Source organism: Saccopteryx leptura, chromosome 6, assembly GCF_036850995.1.
Source record: "Saccopteryx leptura isolate mSacLep1 chromosome 6, mSacLep1_pri_phased_curated, whole genome shotgun sequence".
Classification (NCBI taxonomy): domain Eukaryota; kingdom Metazoa; phylum Chordata; class Mammalia; order Chiroptera; family Emballonuridae; genus Saccopteryx; species Saccopteryx leptura.
In genome coordinates, this window is record NC_089508.1 from 23,775,917 (window position 1) to 23,790,882 (window position 14,966).

Genomic DNA, 14,966 nt, shown 5'->3' on the forward strand with positions numbered 1-14,966 from the left:
AAAGCTTTGGTACATATATACTGTGGAATACTACTCAGCCATAAGAAATGATAACATCGGATCATTTACAGCAACATGGATGGACCTTGATAACATTATACTGAGTGAAATAAGTAAATCAGAAAAAACTAAGAACTTTATGATTCCATACATAGATGGGACATAAAAATGAGACTCAGAGACACGGACAAGAGTATGGTGGTGAGGGATGACGTCAGAGTAATGGCATGGTAGGAAGCGATACCGATAAATCTCCCCCAAAACTCAACAAGATCTTCAACCAGAAACAGAAAAACCTATCCTTGGAGCCTCCAGATGTTTCACAATACACCCGAAGGTATGGTCGAGCAAAAAATTGGCTAAATATGTAATCAAACCCTGAAGGAAATAGGGAGTAAGAAATGCTCTGCCTTCATCACTAACCTAAATAGGGCTGCTTTCACTGGGAACTGAGAATATAGAAACTGAGGTGGAAAAGGGGGGTGAATAGATCCAGGCCGTGGCACAAACGGCCGAACCAGGCTGTGGCACGGAGATCCAAGCCGAGGAAAAACTGTGCCTGTGGCGGCCCTGGCCGGTTGGCTCAGCGGTAGAGCGTCGGCCTGGCATGTGGGGGACCCGGGTTCGATTCCTGGCCAGGGCACACAGGAGAAGCACCCATTTGCTTCTCCACCCCCCCCTCCTTCCTCTCTGTCTCTCTCTCTTCCCCTCCCACAGCCAAGGCTCCATTGGAGCAAAGATGGCCCGGGCGCTGGGGATGGCTCCTTGGCCTCTGCCCCAGGCGCTAGAGTGGCTCTGGTCGCAGCAGAGCGATGCCCCGGAGGGGCAGAGCATCGCCCCCTGGTGGGCAGAGCATCGCCCCTGGTGGGCGTGCCGGGTGGATCCCGGTCGGGCGCATGCGGGAGTCTGTCTGACTGTCTCTCCCCGTTTCCAGCTTCAGAAAAATACAAAAAAAATAAAATAATAAAATAAATAAATAAATAAATAAATAAATAAAAACTGTGCCTGTGGCAACCTAGTCAATACAAGCTAATACTCGCGCCAAACCCAGACAAAGAAAGACAAATGGGGCAGCCATTTTCCCCAATCTCCGGGTTGGCACGCGCAGATAGTGGGTGAGAGACTCCTCTGAGTGCCTCAGCAGTGGGCGCTCGTGTTACCCCACAGAGAGGCAGAGTCAGAGGCCTTTGTGTGGGCCAAAAGCAGAATCTCTGGGCTGCCCCAGCGCCCTGAAAAAGCCACGCACGGGGAGGGAGCGAGAGCCAATTCCAACACTGGAACTTTTCCGTGTGGGTGGGGGTTTCACTCTGAGTGTGAGATTTCCAGCCTGATATCCTGGTCTGTGCACAGATAGTGAGCGAGAGTTTCCTCCAAGTGCCCCAGGAGTGGGCGCCCGCCCATGTTACCAGACAGAGTGGCAGAGCCAGAGGTCTTTGAGTGGGCGGAAACCCCACCTGATTATGCTAGCAGCTCTGACTGACTGAGCCTTACCCAGAGCCCTGTGCTGAGTGGAAATATAGTGGGGAGTTGCCAGCTCTTTGAGCCTCTTACTATCCAGGCAGAGGCAGCAGCAACCCCATAGCTGGATTATCAGGCTACTAATTGAGGAAGGAAAGACTAGGAGAGAAGCTCCAGGAACACGGACTCTCTCACTGTCGGAGCCTATAAATGCTAATGAGCCTCGACTGCCAACGAGACTGAAGCACAATACATGACATCGCCATAGAGACTTATCAACTGCAAACCTCTACCTGAGTGTGCCAAAGGGGCAGAACCCAAGGTACAAAGTCACTGACCAGAAAGAGGGAGAGAAAAGAAAAAGCAAGAAGATAACCTCTCAAAATCAAGAATAATCTGCAGACTTTATAACCTATCCCATTTTATTATATTTGTTCATTTGTTTCTCTTATCTTCATTCTTGATTTTTTTTTTCCTCCTCCAATTTGGTCATTTAACTCTCTGCCAGTCTTACTCTTTCCTCTCCTTGAACTACACTACCCATAAGTGTTACATCTCCCATTATCTTTTCTTTCCTCTTCCTTTCTCTCTATGAGGGTTGCACTCCAAAACCCTAACTCTCTCTTTCTCTCTCTCTCTCTCTCTCCTATTTTTTCTTCTTTTAGTGGTTCCCTCTTTTTTTCTCTCTCTCCCTCTTTCTTTTCTCCCTCTATATTAGTTTCTTTCTTTGTCCTTTACGTCTCCTCACATTCAAACCTCAATAACGAACAAATTATCTTATCTGGGACTCAAACTTATGTTTGTGGCATTTTGGGGGTTTTTACTTCACCTTTTTAACTCACTAGCAGTGCTCCCATCCCTGCTCTCCATTTTATCTAGTTCTTGTTCCACTAAATACAGTAGTAATTTTTTAATTTGTCCCCCCATTTTCCTGTTTCCCTCTTATTCCTCTCATCATAACTCTTAGTCAACCAACACCTAAAAGCAAATCATTTTATTCTTGACCCAAATTTTTTCCTTATTTGCTTTTTGTGGGTCCACACCCCCTTTCTTCTGGGTTTTTTTTTCCATTTATTACTTCTCCCCAATTCAGGCCCTCCAGTACAGGCATTGTTTGTTCTATTTACTACAATATAATTCACAGTTCACAAGATTTTCTCAAGAAAGAGGGGAGAGGACAGGAGAGGAAAAAAGGAGGGGGGGATAATTTCTTCTTTTTAATTTTTATTTTATTTTATTTTTCTTTATTTCATTATTAATTTTTTAAAAAAAAACAACTCTTTGATTTTTTTTATTTTTTTAACTTTTTATTCTTTATTAAATCTCATTAATACTATCAACAAAACCACCCACAGATGCCATTAAGGAAGAGAAAATCGAATATCATGGATACAAAAGAAAGAGAGGTAACACAGATAAATGAGGAAAAATCTATGGAGAAAAAATTTAATATATTGAAAACCTTGGAGTTAAATGACAGAGAATTTAAAATAGAAATCCTAAAAATACTCAGAGATATACAAGAAAATACAGAAAGGCAATTTAGGGAGCTCAGAAAACAACTCAATGAACACAAAGAATATATTTCCAAGGAAACTGAAACTATAAAACCAAATCAAACAGAGATGAAAAACTCAATTCACAAGCTGAAAAATGAGGTAACAAGCTTAGCTAATAGAACAGGCCAGATAGAAGGTAGGATTAGTGACATAGGAGACAAGCAACTTGAGGCACAACAGAGAGAAGAAAAAAGAGACTCAAAAATTAAAAAAAAAATGAGATAGCCCTACAGGAATTATCTAACTCCATCAAAAAGAATAACATAAGAATAATAGGTATATCAGAGGGAGAAGAGAGAGAAAATGGAATGGAGAACATACTCAAACAAATAATAGATGAGAACTTCCCAAGCCTGTGGAAAGAACTAAAGCCTCAAATTTAAGAAGCAAACAGAACTCCGAGTTTTCTTAACCCCAACAAACCTACTCCAAGGCACATCATAATGAAATTGGCACAAACCAACGGCAAAGAAAAAATTCTCAAGGCAGCCAGGGAAAAGAAGAATACAACATATAAAGGAAGGCCCATTAGATTATCATCCGATTTCTCAACAGAAACTCTACAAGCAAGAAGTGAGTGGACCCCAATATTTAAAGTCCTGAAAGAGAGGAACTTTCAGCCATGAATACTATACCCATCAAAGCTATCCTTCAAATATGAAGGAGAAATAAAAACATTCACAGATGCAGAAAACATGAGGGAATTTATCATCAGAAAACCCCCACTCCAGGAATTACTAAAGGGGGTTCTCCAATCAGATACAAAGAAGAAAACAAAACAAAGCCACAAGTAAAAGCTCCAAGAAGAACACAATAAAACCAAATTTAAACTGTGACAACAACAAAAAGAAAGGGGGGGGGGGAGGATGGAGATTAACAGTAGCAAAGGACGATGGAGTGCAAAAGTACTCACAAAATAGTGCACTACAATGAACAGGGTAGGAACTCTTTTCATTACTTAAAGGTAACCACCATTGAAAAAACCACCACAGAAGCACATGATTTAAAAAAGATAGCAACAGAAGAAAGATGTATGGAATACAACCAAATAAAGACAAAAGATAGAAAAATGAAAGAGATGGATCAAACAAGACACAAAACTAACAGAAAGCAATCTATAAAATGGCAATAGGGAACGCACAAGTGTCAATAATTACACTAAATGTAAACGGATTAAGCTCACCAATAAGAAGGCACAGCGTAGCAGAATGGATTAAAAAAGAAAATCCAACTGTATGCTGCCTACAAGAAACTCATCTAAGTAACAAGGATAAAAACAAATTCAAAGTGAAAGGCTGGAAAACAATACTCCAAGCAAATAACATGCAAAAAAAAGCAGGTGTAGCAATACTCATATCTGATAATGCTGACTACAAGACAGCAAAAGTACTCAGAGACAAAAATGGTCAGGGGACACTGAATCAAGAAGACATAACAATTCTTAATATATATGCACCAAACCAAGGAGCACCAAAATATATAAGATAGCTACTTATTGACCTTAAAACAAAAACTGACAAAAATACAATCATACTTGGAGACCTCCATACACCGCTGACAGCTCTAGATCAGTCATCCAAACAGAGAATCAACAAAGATATAGTGGCCTTAAACAAAACACTAGAGCACCTGGATATGATAGACATCTACAGGACATTTCATCCCAAAGTGACTGAGTATATCTTTTTCTCCAGTGTACATGGATCATTCTCAAGAATTGACCATATGTTGGGCCACAAAAACAACATCAGCAAATTCAGAAAAATCGAAGTTGTACCAAGCATATTTTCTGATCATAAAGCCTTGAAACTAGAAATTCAACTGCAAAAAAGAGGAAAAAAACCCCACAAAATGTGGATACTAAACAACATGCTTTTAAAAAATGAATGGGTCAAAGAAAAAATAAGTGCAGAGATCAAAAGATATATACAGACAAATGAAAATGACAATACGACATATCAGAATCTATTGGATACAGCAAAAGCAGTGATAAGAGGGAAGTTCATATCACTTCAGGCATATATGAACAAACAAGAGAGAGCCCAAGTGAACCACTTAACTTCACACCTTAAGGAACTAGAAAAAGAAGAACAAAGACAACCCAAAACCAGCCGAAGAAAGGAGATAATAAAAATCAGAGCAGAAATAAATGAAATAGAGAACAGAAAAACTATAGAAAAAATTAATAGAACAAGGAGCTGGTTCTTTGAAAAGATCAACAAAATTGACAAACCCTTGGCAAGACTTACCAAGGAAAAAAGAGAAAGAACTCATATAAACAAAATCCAAAATGAAAGAGGAGAAATCACCACGGACACCATAGATATACAAAGAATTATTGTAGAATACTATGAAAAACTTTATGCCACTAAATTCAACAACCTAGAAGAAATGGATAAATTCCTAGAACAATACAACCTTCCTAGACTGAGTCAAGAAGAAGCAGAAAGCCTATTAGTAGAGAAGAAATAGAAAAAACCATTAAAAACCTCCCCAAAAATAAAAGTCCAGGCCCTGACGGCTATACCAGCGAATTTTATCAAACATTCTAAAGAAGTCTTGGTTCCTATTCTACTCAAAGTCTTCCAAAAAATTGAAGAAGAAGCAATACTTCCAAACATATTTTATGAGGCCTACATAACCCTCATACCAAAACCAGACCAATATCTCAAATGAATACAGATGCTAAAATACTAAACAAAATACTAGCAAATCGAATACAACATATTAAAAAAATAATACATCATGATTAAGTGGGATTCATCCCAGAATCTCAAGGATGGTTCAACATACATAAAACGGTTAACGTAATACACCATATCAACAAAACAAAACCACATGATCTTATCAATAGACACAGGAAAGGCTTTCGATAAAATACAACACAATTTTATGTTTAAGACTCTCAACAAAATGGGTATAGAAGGAAAATATCTCAACATGATAAAGGCCATATATGATAAACCATCAGCTAACATCATATTAAGTGGCACAAAACTGAAGGCTTTCCCCCTTAAATCAGGAACAAGACAGAGTTGTCCACTCTCTCCACTCTTATTTAATGTGGTACTAGAGGTTCTAGCCAGAGCAATCAGACAAGACAAAGAAATAAAAGGCATCCATATCGGAAAAGAAGAAGTAAAGGTATCACTTTTTGCAGATGATATGATCCTATACATCGAAAACCCCAAAGAATCCACAAAAAGACTACTAGAAACAATAAGCCAATACAGTAAGGTCACAGGATACAAAATTAACATACAGAAGTCAATAGCCTTTCTATATGCCAACAATGAAACATTTGAGAACGAACTCAAAAGAATAATCCCCTTCACGATTGCAACAAAAAAAATAAAATACCTAGGAATAAACATAACAAAGAATGTAAAGGACTTATATAATGAAAACTATAAACCATTGTTAAGGGAAATCAAAAAAGATATAATGAGATGGAAGAATATTTCTTGTTCTTGGTTAGGAAGAATAAATATAATCAAGATGGCCATATTACCCAAAGCAATATACAAATTTAATGCAATTCCCATCAAAATTCCAATGACATTTTTTAAAGAAATGGAGCAAAAAATCATCAGATTTATATGGAACTATAAAAAACCCCGAATAGCCAAAGGAATCCTAAAGAAAAGGAATGAAGCTGGGGGCATTACAATACCTGACTTCAAACTATATTATAGGGCCACGACAATCAAAACAGCATGGTATTGGCAGAAAAATAGACACTCAGACCAATGGAACAGACTAGAAAACCCAGAAATAAAACCACATATATATAGTCAAATAATTTTTGATAAAGGGGCCAACAACACACAATGGAGAAAAGAAAGCCTCTTCAATAAATGGTGCTGGGAAAACTGGAAAGCCACATGCAAAAGAATGAAACTGGACTACAGTTTGTCCCCCTGTACTAAAATTAACTCAAAATGGATCAAAGATCTAAACATAAGACCTGAAACAATTAAGTACATAGAAGAAGACATAGGTACTCAACTCATGGACCTGGGTTTTAAAGAGCATTTTATGAATTTTACTCCAAAGGCAAGAGAAGTGAAGGCAAAAATTAATGAATGGGACTACATCAGACTAAGAAGTTTTTGCTCAGCAAGAGAAACTGATAACAAAATAATCAGACAGCCAACTAAATGAGAAATTATATTTTCAAACAACAGCTCAGATAAGAGCCTAATATCCAAAATGTACAAAGAACTCATAAAACTCAACAACAAACAAACAAACAAACAATCCAATAAAAAAAAATGGGAAGACGACATGAACAGACACTTCTCCCAGGAAGAAATACAAATGGCCAACAGATATATGAAAAGATGCTCATCTTCTTTAGTTATTAGAGAAATGCAAATCAAAACTGCAATGAGATACCACCTCACACCTGTTAGATTAGCTATTATTAACAAGACAGGTAATAGGAAATGTTGGAGAGGCTGTGGAGAAAAAGGAACCCTCATACACTGTTGGTGGGAATGTAAAATAGTACAACCATTATGGAAGAAAGTATGGTGGTTCCTCAAAAAACTGAAAATAGAACTACCTTATGACCCAGCAATCCCTCTACTGGGTATATACCCCAAAACCTCAGAAACATTGATACGTAAAGACACATGCAGCCCCATGTTCATTGCAGCATTGTTCACAGTGGCCAGGACATGAAAACAACCAAAAAGCCCATTAATAGATGACTGGATAAAGAAGATGTGGCACATATACACTATGGAATACTACTCAGCCATAAGAAATGATGACATCGGATCATTTACAGCAAAATGGTGGGATCTTGATAACATTATATGAAGTGAAATAAGTAAATCATAAAAAAACAGGAACTGCATTATTCCATACGTAGGTGGGACATAAAAGTGAGACTAAGAGACATGGATAAGAGTGTGGTGGTTACGGGGGGGAGCGGGGAGAGGGATAGGGAAAGGGGGAGGGGGAGGGGCACAAAGAAAACTAGATAGAAGGTGACAGAGGACAATCTGACTTTGGGTGATGGGTATGCAACATAATTGAACGACAAGATAACCTGGACATGTTATCTTTGAATATATGTATCCTGATTTGTTGATGTCACCCCATTAAAAAAATTAAATTATTTAAAAAATTAAAAAAAAAAGTATGGTGGTTACGGGTGGGAGGGGCACAAAGAAAACCAGACAGAAGGTGACGAAGACAATCTGACTTTGGGTGATGGGTATGCAACATAATCAAATGTCAAAATAACCTGGAGATGTTTTCTCTGAACATATGTACCCTGATTTATCAATGTCACCCCATTAAAATTAATAATAAAAATAAAAAAGTGTAAAAAAAAAAAGAGCCTACTCCAGATCTCTCACTTTATTAAATACACACACACACATACACACACACACACACACACACACACACACTTCTATTGCTATAAATCACTGTTATTTGGATATTCCAGTTAATTTTTTTAAATAACAGCTACTTCAAAATTTGATGACATAAAAAAGTCATTGAACTAAGCTCACAGATGCTTCAGGTCAGGAGCTCAGGCAGGGTACGGATGAAATGGCTTGATGCTCCATGACGCCTGAGATCTTTACTAAGGAGACCAGACAGCTGGAAATCAGTAACACCAGGGAACTAGAACAGCTAGACCTGAAGAATTTACTTCCAGCATGGTTTCTTCACTCGCATGTCTTGTACCTGGACTTGGATGACCAAAGACTGGACTCAAATGGGACTGTTGACCAGAGTCCCTACAGAGATGGCTCCTCTGTCTGGTGTATGCTTCTCACAGCACAATGGTTGCATTCCAAGAGCAAGCATTCTGAGAGACCTAAGCAAAAGTTGCATGGCTCTTTGTGACTTAACCTCATGCTGGAGTCATGCAGTGTCATTTCTGCATTACTCGGTTGGCTGAAGCAGTCACCAGATTCAAGGACAGGTGACAAAGGCCCCGACTCTCAATGGAAGAGTATCAAAGAACTTGCAGCAATTTTTTTTAAATCACACATTGGTCGAGGTTTTCTCCTTGCAACTGAATGCATCCCTACTTGATACAATAGATGATAATAGGGAAACATAAAGTAGACTTGAAGTTGAACGGTACCATTAGGCTGTTAAACTCAGAGGAAGAAACAATACTAAGAGAGAAGTAGTCAAAAAACTTTCATCATAAGCACACACTGACTGAGGGCCTAAGAAGTACACAGCCCAGAATAAAAGGCCAAGAGGATTGGAGAAAACTAGTGTGCACCCCAATGCTAGATATGAGTTCAAATCTCAGCCTTCTGTTAACAAGCAACATGGCTTTGGAAAATCCTAGCTGAGTCTCAGGTTGTAAATCAGAAAAATGGAAAGCATATGCCAAGGTTATGGTGAATCCTAAATAAAACAGCACGAGAAGGGCCCAGCATGGTGCCTGGCACTTTGTACATGCTCAGTAAATGTGGGGCATTTGTTCATTCAAAGAACTTACACATGTGGAAAAATTGAATGAGCATCAACCATAAAATTGACAGAGAGTCAGTACTTCTCAAACATAAGCTAGCACCCCAAACCTCCCTTATGGGCTCAGCGAGCTATACTGACATTCATGTAGTGCAAAATGCTTAGCGGACTTAGACCAATTTTCCTGGAGAAAAATGAGAACAGGCTTTAGAAGAGCTTCTGATGTTTGGGCTAAGAGTTAAGTCTTTTGCCTGCAAGACTCATTCCCACTTTGCTGTCACTTTGGGAAAATCTATAGCTTTTCCCATAAGGTCTACCATCCCAATCTTGAATACGTTTTCTAAATATTAGATATGAATTGATTTCTTTATCCCTAAATGCATTGGGCCATAATCTTCCTGAATGGATTAGGTCAGACCTTCTACTTTTAGCAGCTGGCTCAGTCAGTCCTATTCCTTACTATAAATACCTGGGTGCACTTGTTTTAAAGTAGAACTCTTTTGTCATCTGATTGTCCCAGTCCAGAATAGAGAGGGATAGGAGAGAGAGAATGAAAAATTGGAATAGAGGAGAAAGAAGGAGAGGCTGCATTGCTCTACTTGGCTCACCAGCTAATTTCAAAGTCTCCAAGTTCCACAGCTGACTAGGCGCAGGAGAAAACCAGTTCTATCCTTTCTCTGCATATTAACCTTGAAAAGTTGGCAGCTGTTTCGGACTCAGTGGAGCCACTCAAGCTCTTTCCTATTACCTCATCCACTGAGAGTTTCCTTTTCAGAATCTCATGTCTCAGATACTTTTAACATATGCAGACTGACCCCAGCCTCCAAGGCAAGCAACGAGAGGTTTCTCCTGGTCTTAATGCTCTTGGGTGAAATTAAATTTTCATAGTATCTCATAACCATCTTCTTGAATTCCCAAAGAAGGAGACACCGAGCTTTCGACAAATACTGATCAAACTCCTACTGAGCTCAAAGCACAAAGAAGAAACAGGCCAGACTCAGGTTAAGGGGTGGGTCTCCCATGCAGCTGACTAGTACACTAAGCCATAAGGACAGGTGTGCTCAAACATCACTGGGAGTTAGCCTATCTTTGGAAACAGGAGGAGACAGAGGGGGAGATGTACTTTCATAACTCTTCTCTGGAAAAGTCAAGTGTGTGGTTGGAAGAATACTGTAAGATGATCCTGGTGATGTGGCTATGACCCGAAAGGGCCATGCTTTCAACAGGGAAGATTTGGCGTATGAGGGTAGCCGGTACCTAAATATTCTCCCCCCGTTTTGAGGTTTCTGGCAGCAGTCCTCCATCTCCACTCTTCCACTATCCCAGTTTTCAGCTCCTCCACCTAATTAAAGTTGAACCAATATTTGAACAAACATATTGATTTAAGGTTGTGGGAAATTATCAACAATTTATCAAGATTCCCACATGTCTCAGTCTGGGTACTTCTCCCCAGGACCTCAGAGGGTTACAAACACCTACCTGTGCAAGTTTCAGGCACCAAGGGACCACTAGGACCCCACGCAGCGACCAACGGGAAGCAGCATCTCCTGGCCTTGCTCGGATGCACAAAATGCAGATGGGCCTGAAATAACAGAAAAGAGAACAGCAGTCATCAAGTGTTTCCAAAACCAATTTATATGTGACAACTAAGTGGGGTTTATCTCAGCCACACAAAGCTGGTTTATCTTTCAATTATCAATCAATGTAATTCACCACATTAACACAACAAAAAAGAAAAAAATACAACTATCTCAATAGACTCGAAAAGATTATTAGAAAATGGCTTATGATAAAAACTCTCAGGATTCTTGGGCATTTATGAAAAAGCGACACAGACAATGGTAGCAGCCGCTGCTGTTTTCACCACTCCCCCAGTCTCCCCACCCCCACACCCCCACCTTCATAGGATAAGAAGCTGGGATCTACCATACCTATTGAGTAACTATGGAATATTACACCAGAATAGAGAAAACTGGAGAAAGTACCCCCACAGTTATACATCAGGGTAGACACAAAACTACAGGTCAAGTGGCAGCCATGAAGAAAGTCAGACTAGAAAGTAAAGAGGAAGAAGTTCCTAGTACTGTAATTCTGGAAATTTCTGTATTAAAAGAACTTCTGTCATTCAAATATAATCAGTCTTCAAAGACGAGCTTATGAAGGACTCCAGGTTATATCTCATCTCTGAATATTGTGGATCTCAAGAAATACTTGAAGTCTATCCCTTCTGGTCAGTTCACAGTTTCCTTACTTGTTAAGAGTTATTCATAGCAAATCATGCAAGGCATTGTGTTCTGTCACTCTGGAGATCTTAAAATCTCAAAATCTATTGATAACAATGGAACAATTAAACTGGCTAGTCTTGGTCTTGCCAGAGCTTTTGAAATACCTATTAGAAGATATATACATGGGGTAATAGCACTCTGGTATGATCTCCAGAAGTGTTGCTGGGTCAACTCACACTCAATTCCAGTTGGCCCTTGGAGTACAGACACCATATATGCAGAAGTACAAGTAATAAGCCACTTTTTCATGGGGATTCAGAAATTGCAGATTTTCAGAGTTAGGGACACCCCCAATAATGAAGTGTGGCCAGATGTGGAATTTTTACAGGATGATAAAAATACATTTACCAAGTGGAAACTGGGAAACCTAGATCTCGTGGCAAAATCTTGGTTGAAAATACCTTCGATTTGCTTGCAGAAACATTCGCTTATGATCCAGCCAAACAAGCTTCTAGAAAAACGGCACTGAACCACCCATATTTTAATGATTTGGACAATCCAATTGAAAAGATGTAGCCTTCTGACAAAGAGTGTCTACCTGTTGTATCAAGAACAGATAGTGATATTTTTACTGTTAACTATCTTTTTGTCTGGTGTATTTTTTTGTTGTAAAACTTAAGTTGTACTTTGTCTTCTGATTTCAAAAGTATAACTTAAACATGGAAATACTGGATTTAAATACAGTAATTTTGTGTATGTGTGTAGGTCTTACTATAACAACTATCTGTTACTAAAACTGTAAGTCCACTATTAATGACATGAATTAGGAAAATTTCTTAAGAAAAAAAGAAAACTTCCTCAACCCAATAAAGAGCATCTATGGAAGAACTACACCTAACATCATACTTACGGTGAAAGACTGAATGCTAATTTACACTTAAGAAGAAGAACAAAGTAAGAATATCTGCTCTCACCATTTTATTCAACATAACACTGCAAGTCCTAGCTAGTTTTAAAAGGCAGTAGAATAAATAAAAGGCATCCAGATTTGAAAAGAAGTAAAACTATCTTTGTCACAGATGTCATGATTGCCTATATAAAAAGTCTAAGGTATCTGCAAAAGAGCTGATTTTAGCAAGGACACAAGGTCTATATAGAAAAATGGAATTTCTGTATGCTATTTGGATATTGAAGAATTGGAAATTGAAATAAAATAGATACTGTTATTTTTTTTAAAAAGCAATACTATAGTAGTTCTTGATTGCTGCATAACAAATTACCAGCTTACAAAAAATAAACATCTATTAGCTCACACAATTCCTGAGAGTGAAGAATCTGGAAGCATCTTCACTGGGTGGTCCTCCAGATGAGGATCTCTCAATATGTTGCAGTCAAGATGTCAACCACAACTGCTGTCATCCAAAGGCTTGACTGGGGCTGGAGGATCCATTTCCAAGATCAGTCATGCACATCTAGCTGGTAGAAGCCTCAGCTCCTCATTTATGTAGGTCTCTGTTCTTCACCACATTGGACCTTCCAAGAGAGCAGTTCCCATGTCTTCCAAAGCAAGCAGTGTAAGAAAAAGCAAAGAAGAAGCCACAGTGCCTTTTATTACCTAGTGTCATAAGTGGCATTCCAATTCTGCCATGTTTTATTGGCCACACAGATCAATTCTGGTACAATGTGTGCATGAGGGTGGGAGCAGGGTGCCAGGTATTATACAAAGGCAATAATATCAGAAGGAAAGGTTCACTAGCTATAAATTTGGAGGCTAGCTAACACAAATACAACTTATAATAATATCAAAAGACATAAAACACAGATAAATTTAATTAAACATATGTTAAATCTCTACACTGGGGATGATAAAATAATCACTGGAAAATTAAAGAAGACCTAAATAAATGAGAAGATATACAATGTTTACAGATTGCAAGACTCAGTATTGTTCAGATACAGGTATTGAATATAATCTCAATCATAATGTCACCAGGTTATCCTTAATAGAAATTGACAAGCTGGCAATAAAATTTGTATGTAAGGGTTAAGGATTTAAAATAGCCAAAATATTTTTTGAAAAAGAACAAAGTTGGAGGACTTTGACTACCTTCTCCACTACATCCTAAAATAGTGTAAGAACTACACTATTTTAAGATTTCCTGTAAAGCTACAATAATAAAGACAATGTGCTATTAACATAGGATAGACAGAGAGATCAATGGAACAGAATAAAGAATCCAGAAATAGGCCTACTCATACATGGTCAATTAATTTTTGACAAAAATGCCAAAGTAATCCAATACAAAAGGTTTTCAACAAATGTTGCTAGGACAATTGAATATCCCAGGAAGAAAAGTAACCTTGAACACTGCCCTACAATATAAACCAAAATTAACTTGAAATCGACCATTGGCTTAATTTATAGATGCTAAACTAAACTAAAAACTGTCTAAAGAAAAAAACACAGGAGAAAAATGTTATGACCATAGTATAGGCAAAGAATTCTTAGTACACAAAATGCATATATTCAAGAAGGAATTGATAAATTGGATTATATCACAATTAAAGCTTCCTATTCTTTAAAAGATGGCACTGAAGAGGAAAGAAAAGGCAAGCCATGAAAATATACATGCAATACATACACCTGACCAAAGGCTTGTATCTAGAATATATAAAGGATTCTTATGGCTCAATTGTAAGATGTTAACTTAGTTAGAAATAGTCAAAATTTTGAACAGGCATTTCACAAAAGAAGAACTATAACTAGTAAGTATGCAAATGATAATTGCTCAACATCATTGTCCTTGGGAAAATGCAAATTAAAACCATGAGATACTACTCCCACCCACCAGAGTAGCTAAAATTAAAAAGAGAAACAATACCAGGTGTTGGTAAGGTTGTAGAACAACTGGGAATCTCATACTTTGCTAGTAGAAATGGAAGTAATACAGCACTTTGGAAAATTTTGGCAATTTCTGATAGAGTTAAATATTTACTTCCTATGTGATTCAGAAACCCGCTAGGTATTTATGCAAGAAAAATGAAAACTAATGTTTGCACAAAGACTTGTAAATGTTTGTGAAGTTTTCATAACTTTTATTCATCATAACTCAATACGAGAAACAATCCACAAGTCCATCCAAATGTGAATAAGAAACAGATTGTGTTACATCCCTACAACACAATACGATTCAGCAATAAAAAGGAACAAACTATGATATATAAAATATATAATATATAATTCTCAGAAACATTCTGCTGAGCAAAA

General features: G+C 38.1%; 1 pseudogene; it reads left to right on the forward strand.

Moving 5' to 3' along the window:
* The first annotated feature begins 11,417 nt into the window (after positions 1 to 11,417).
* Positions 11,418 to 11,744, forward strand: LOC136376821 (cyclin-dependent kinase 1 pseudogene; annotated as a pseudogene).
* The last annotated feature ends 3,222 nt before the right edge of the window (positions 11,745 to 14,966 follow it).